We start from the raw sequence: 6,202 nt of genomic DNA, 5'->3' as shown, positions 1-6,202 counted from the left end.
AAGAAACCACTGCGGGCTGCAGGCTGTAGGTAGGTTAGTTCCGGTGTGAGGGTCCCAGGCCCCCGCCCCTCACTCGTGGGAAGTTCTGCGGCCAGGCCTGTCGTTCCAGCTTTGCCCTGAGAGAACTCCCCCTGAGCACCCACCCCCCCCACCAGGAGCCCGAAGCCCAGTCTGGGGGAGGGCCCCCATGCAAAGTGGAGGGGGGCTCCCCCCCCGAGGCTTGCACACCCCTGCCGCCTACTTCTCTTGCCCCCGATTTTCAAGCCCCCCACTCTCTCTGATGAAACTGCTGTGCTTACCGAGTCCCTGGGAGATGGTGGCGGCCTGATGCACCTGCCCCCAAACCCGCAGGTGCGGCCTGGGCTCAGAAAGGTGAAAGCCCGGGTCCTGCAGAGGGCGGTGCCCTTGCCTCTGTCCACCTCCTGCAACCCAACCTTTGTCGCCCCGAAATCAGTCACCCCCTAAGAAAGCCAATTGCCCGTCCTCTCCCTCCTGTGGCCGGTGCGTCAGCATGAGGCCCGGAGAGGCTGAGCCCTGCCTCTGCTCAGGGTCCTGTGTCTGGGGGCCACCGGGAGCCACCGCACCGCCAGGAGGCTGGGAACCGTGCCGCTTCCAGGGGGACAGAGATGAGCGTCGGAAGTGTCCCGGCCACGGCGCCTCTCCTGCCCCCTCCCGGGCTTACCTCCTGCTCACTCCTTCTCACCACGAGCTGTCGCTGGCCGCCTGGGTGTCGGGCCAAGGTCCCTGGTGCCACCCTAAGGGGGCCGGGGTCTACCGCACAAACAGGTGCCGGCGTGAGAAGGCTGAGCCGTGTGCCACCGACCGTGAAGAGAGGGAGTGGCAGGGCCGCGTCCACAGTCCGTGTGTCTGCTGTGGCCGGGGTGACGTGGCCCCGTGTGCCCCTCCCACCTGGGGGATGTGCATCAGAAGCGGTGGTGGAGGGCAGGGGTTCTGCAGTCGGCGGTGGCTGCAGGGGTCAGGACGTGGGCACAGAGGAGCGTGTGACAGCCCTACGGGGATGTCCCCAGGCTCCTCGCCTACCTCCGGACACCCGCAGCCCCCTCCCGGAATCGCTACCCCTCAAGCCTTCCCTATGCCAGCCTCTCTGTTGGGGGGGGGCCTCTTGCTCCCCAAGACCCCCGTTCTGCTCCCGCATGGCCACCACTCAGGTTCCCAGTGCCCATTCGTGGCTGCCAGACTGTGAGCACCGTGTCAGAGGCCGTGTCCTGACGGCGACTGCTAGGGGAGCCACCCCCGCCTCGTATTAGGCACAAGGGCTCCGAGGGCAGCTGGGAACCGAGGCCCCAGGATGAAGGCACTTCCTAGCCTCCCCTGCCGCGACAAGGGACCCGGCTCTGGCCAAGAGGGTGGGGATCGGGGAGGTGTCCTCACAAGGGCAGGACCGGGGTGGGAGCGTGCCTATACATGCCTCTCCAGGCTCCCGTTCTTCCTGCAGGCTGGAGAGCAGACATGACGGCCGCAAGGCAGAAGATCTTATCTGAGGGTCACGGGAGCAACCCGATTAAAGGAATCTGGGGTCCTGGTGACCATGAGGTCACCTTTGCAGCCCTATTGCCCGCCTGGACTCGAGTGTGCAACATCAGAAGCAAACACCGATTTTGTCTCAGCCGACGTTATTGGGGCTTTCTGTCCTTAGCAACTGAATCTAATTGTATGGTGTCCCCAGGGCCTGGCATGTTGCCTTGACGTTGGAAGCAAAGATTGTTGAATGAATGAATGACGGAGAGCAGGGTAAGGTTTGGCGAGAGAGGAGGGAGCGCACTGCCAGGTGGCGAGCCCGGGGTGTGGAGACGCCCCCTCCCTTGGGGACAGAGCGTGCGTGGGCTCTGCCGTTCCCAGGAGGGGTGGCAAACCCGTCCTTCACTGAAGATGTGACTGGCGGAGACAACACTCACGGTTTGCTTTTGCTTTTTTCTCTGCCACTCCTTCTTGGCGTCAAATACCTTGGGAGGCTGTTACAAGTCTCACGCCGGAGTCGATCTCCTAGGAGCCCAGGGCTGTGACGAGAGTGGTCTCAAACGCTTGCCACGTGCTGGGCCCCTGCCACACCTTCCCCGCGTGTGCCCCTCTCCACGTGTCCCCTGCACAGGAGCCTCGGCACCCCCACGCTCCCGGATCCACCCAGCCCTCTACGTCGCCTGCGCTTGGGCCGGCCTCACCGAGTTACACGGGGGACACCGCGAGCAAAGGGAGACCGGCAGGTACAGCTCACGTGCTCACTCATGCCCTCAGCGCTGCCCTTGAGGCCATGCCGTGCGCCAGGCCGTCCTCTGTGTGCTGTTGTGCCGCAGCCTCACCTGGCCTCCCTCCCTCTGTGTGCTGTTGTGCAAGCCTCCCCTCAGGGGACCCCTCCTGCTGTGGGCAGGACAACACCTACCAGTGTGATGGTTCCATCCTGAGGCGCACAGGGGTTGTTATCTGCTGGGAACGGTGTCATCAGCAGCACGAAGGAAGCAGGGGCCTGTTTCTCCCGTGATGATGAGGCTGGGGGCGCACTTGGGGCAGAGGCTCCCCGTCCTCGGCTTGGGACCCATCTTCTTCCTCCCGGAATAGCTGCTGTCCTCCGCACATTGCCCACACTCTGGGCTGGGACAGAAGAGGGCAGGACAGTCGGATGAGCTGGCCGGCCTCCTCTGTCCCTTCTGGAGGGGCCTGACGACTACTGTGCCTTCTCCCATCATCCCCCCGTCAGGACGGTCACATGGCCAGCTCTAGCTGCCAGTGACGCTGGGCACATTCCCGCCCTGAACAAAACTGGAGTTCTGTCGGTAAGGGACAACTGGAGACTGGGCCACAGAGAATCAGGTGCTCACGAGACTTGATGGATGGACAAATGAGGGCTACGGGAGCAGTGCGGACCTGCAAACCTTGCGGGCTGGGCAGGGGTGAGGGAGCCAGGCTCCAGAGCATGGAGAGCAAGGGTGGGGGAAGGTGGCTCACTGAAGACCCCACGCTGACAGTGTTTGACCCGGAGATCCAGCATAACCATGGCGAAGCCCGTGTTGTTCCTGAAGCCAGAGCAAGCATTTCCAGGGCGGCTTTAGTGGGAGCTGCATGGAGGCTCCTTCTGGAGACCCTCCACCCATCCCTAACCTTGTGGCTTACACCCCTGCTGAGGCCTAAAGGGAAGATCCACACGGGGGTGGGGAGACCTCTGAGCTAAGCCAATCCCTGCTCTCAGGTAACAACCCTCCCTGCAGAAGCCGATGCCTGTCACTCGTCCTGTGGGCCATAGAGTTCAGCCCAGTGGTTGGCCTCACACTCCAGCAGAGCCAAAGTGTCTGGCTCTCAGGCGGGCATCTGTCTCGGGAGACCTCTCTCTGGAAGCGCCTAAGCTGTGGTCAGCAGTCACCATCATGGCCTCTGCAGGGCAAGGGACTGGCTTCCTTTGCATTCCAGCTGTCCTGGGGGCAGGGTACGAGCTCTGACGGAAGTCGGGCTGGCCTGTGAAATGGGCACAGGCCATCGGCCCCAAGGCTGTGCTGAGCACACGAGGCCCAGCCCCGGCACAGGCTGATCTGAGCCAACGTTGTGCTGGCCTGCTCTTGTCGCCTCTTCCTCCCCACCCGTGCACGCAACACACAAGCACACACACGTACCACACACAATCATCCCCCTGCTCCCATCCGAGCATACCCGCTGCACACCCTTGTGCTCACACTCATGTCGTGCACACGCATTTGCCCAGTGTCCATGTGCACGGCCTTGCACTTGTGTGCCGTGCACACACATACCCAGGACTTGTTCACACACACATCTGTGCCCAAACTGAAGATCCCGTAATGTCATCGGGGCATCGGGGAGCAGGGCGATCCAGGAGTCCTGGCGGACAGGAGGCGGCCCGCGCCCAACCCCTGCATGGAGATGCTTGGCCGTGTGGGGACAACCCTGCCCACACCCCTCCAGGCCTGATCACCAGCAGTTGTTAGGACGCTGCCTTGGACCTGGGCCGAGGAGGCAGGGCTGGTACGGAGGCAGGAAGGACCCAGCCCCAGCGGCGGCTCTGGGCTCGCCTGTGGGCAAGCAGGCTCAGGCACAGGGCATGCGGGCCGGAGGGCACACAGCCACCGGTCCAGCTCTTCAGGGGGCGCAGGCAGCGTGCAGGAGGGAGCCCGACCCCACGAAGGTCTCTAGAGGGCCTAGTGCTGCTCCTGGGCAGAGGCCCCGCGGGGCTGCCACCCAGGGCGAAGGCCTCTGAGGCCGAGGGCTGGTCTCGCCTTGTCCAAGCTCACTTTCATCCTCACCCTCCTCACCCCCGCCCGCCTTGGTTCCACGGATGGGAGACCGAGGCTCGGGGGTGACAGCGCACCTGCCACCTCGAGGGGCTGGGGAAGGGACTGAGCGTTTCCGGGGACCCTCGTGCGGCCCTCGAGGACCACGGCCTCGACGCCAGCCAGGAGCTCCAGTCAGAGAAGGCTTTCTGGCCCAGCCGGCCGCCGTCTCCGGCCGTTTCCGGTCGTCCACGCGGGGCAGTTTGGGACTTGTAGTCCTGAGGCGCACGCCGTCCACGGCGCGGCGCGGCTCGAGTGGCCATTGGCTGGCGCAAGGCGCCGAGGCCTATGGGACTGGCGGGTGGGGCGTGGGGGGCGGTCTCGCGGCGTTCGCCCGGCGCGGGAGAGGTCGTCACGTGATGTTTGGGTCCCGGCTCCGCCCCCTGCACCGCCCCTCCCGCCGAGAGCGAGCGGAGTGCGCCCGCGAACCACCCCGGCCCAGGTGAGGTGGCGGGGTCAGGCTGCGGGGCCAGGCAGAGCCAGGGGGGCCCTTCCGGGAAGGGCGCGCTGCCCGAGGTGTGGGGGTGCGGGGGTCGGGGGTCGGGAGGGGCGCGGGGGTGGGGCCTCCGAGGGAGGGGCTGGCCGCGGGAGGGGGCGGGGCCGGTGCGGGGCGTGGTCACAAGGGGGCGTGGTCTCGGCGGGAGGCCCGGGTGGACGGGGGCGGGGCGGACGGGAGGGCCGGGGGCGCTCCGGCTCCGCCCCCAGGGCGCCCTTGCTGGGACCCACCTGAGGGCGCATGCGCGCGGTCTCCCTGAGGCCTCGGTTCCCACTTGTGGGGCGCAGGGGGCGGCCCTCAGCCACAAGGCCTCGGGGGCGGCCCCTCCGCGCCTTTCTGCCCTCAGCCACGTTTGGCTTACGAGGCGCTTCCCGGTTCTGAGCGCGAGGTCCTCCCGCCCGAGTAGTCTGCAGGTGACCAGGTGTGACCTGGCCCCGTGGGAGCCCAGCTGGGGCCTCCTGTCGGGGACCTCACTCACTGCTCCGGGGCCCGGGGCTCCGTGGGCGCCGTCCGGCGTGGTGGCAGCAGCCACGCGTGGCACAGGTATGGAACGCTGCCCCGTCGCAGAAAGTTCTGCGGGCCTGGCCGCTGGACGAGATAGGCCTCTGCCGTCGCAGCCTCACCTGGCCCCCTCCCTCCGCTGCCCGCCTCGGCCCTGCTCCTAGTTCTGGGGGCTGGACGGCTCTCCTGACTACCTCTCCCGCCAGGGTTTGCCTCCCTGCCTTTCTGGCTTCTTCTGTTCTGTCACTGCCACGTGTGTGTGCCGTCCCTGGGAGGCAGGGATGGGGGTTCTCCACTCTACCCCAGCAGGGGCACCGAGTTTGGGTGAAAGACACAGGTGACGCTCGTCAGTCTTGCAGTGTCCAGCCTGTTTGAGAGGGTACTCTGGTGAGGTTCAGCCTCTCCTGTGCTGGGTCCTCGGTAGAAATCTGGTGCAGTAAATGCCTTCTGCACGGGATCAGGAGCCAAGTCGCCATTGCAGGCGGCTGTGGGAGATGGGCAGATCTGAGAAGGCTTCCTGGAAGAGTGGTGCTTCAGCCGGGCCACCTCCACATCTGTCCTCCGTTGGCCTGGCTGCCCTGTGTCCAGATGACTTCCCTGTGTGGGTGAGATGGGTGCCTGGCCACAGGAGCTGCTGCCTGCTGGCTCACAGGCAGGCAGGCGTCCTTAAGCCCCTTCTCCAGCTCCCTGCAGCCTGCAGGGTGAAGGTCGGGGTGTGGCTGCTGCCTGTCCCTCTTCCACGGCCTGCTTCAGGTACCCAGCCAGTTTGGATGCTTTGTTTCCTGCATCCCACATCTTTTTTTCACCGACATGACAGTTAGGTCCTCTGCTTGGAATGCCCTAGTGTTCCTGATATCCCCTTTGGAACCTTCCTGTCCCCTGCCTCCCCTGGATGAGGTTCACCCACAGGCTC

General features: G+C 65.4%; 1 protein-coding gene and 1 long non-coding RNA gene across 19 annotated transcripts in view; one reads left to right on the top strand and one right to left on the bottom strand.

Moving 5' to 3' along the window:
• Positions 1-293: 293 nt before the first annotated feature.
• Positions 294-4,462, bottom strand: LOC125156281 (uncharacterized). The gene is made up of 3 exons (XR_007148525.1): positions 4,331-4,462; positions 2,399-2,607; positions 294-2,018 (listed from the first exon to the last, which is right to left on the bottom strand). It is a non-coding gene; the product is annotated as an uncharacterized LOC125156281 (long non-coding RNA).
• Positions 4,463-4,630: 168 nt separating this feature from the next.
• TSNARE1 (t-SNARE domain containing 1) overlaps positions 4,631-6,202 on the top strand; it is a 104,192-nt gene continuing 102,620 nt past the window's right edge. For 14 of the 18 annotated variants that reach the window (XM_047842112.1, XM_047842118.1, XM_047842110.1 and 11 more), the window contains exon 1: positions 4,653-4,734. The gene's annotated coding sequence lies outside the window, so the exon portion shown is untranslated. Of the gene's footprint in view, positions 4,735-4,955; positions 5,332-6,202 lie in introns of those variants that run through there. The other 4 variants (XM_047842122.1, XM_047842120.1, XM_047842111.1 and 1 more) reach the window with 2 other exon arrangements.

The sequence above is a fragment of the Prionailurus viverrinus genome, chromosome F2, assembly GCF_022837055.1.
Source record: "Prionailurus viverrinus isolate Anna chromosome F2, UM_Priviv_1.0, whole genome shotgun sequence".
Taxonomy (NCBI): Eukaryota; Metazoa; Chordata; class Mammalia; order Carnivora; family Felidae; genus Prionailurus; species Prionailurus viverrinus.
Note: the sequence above shows the minus strand (reverse complement) of the source record. Positions and strands in the feature narration are given on the sequence as shown.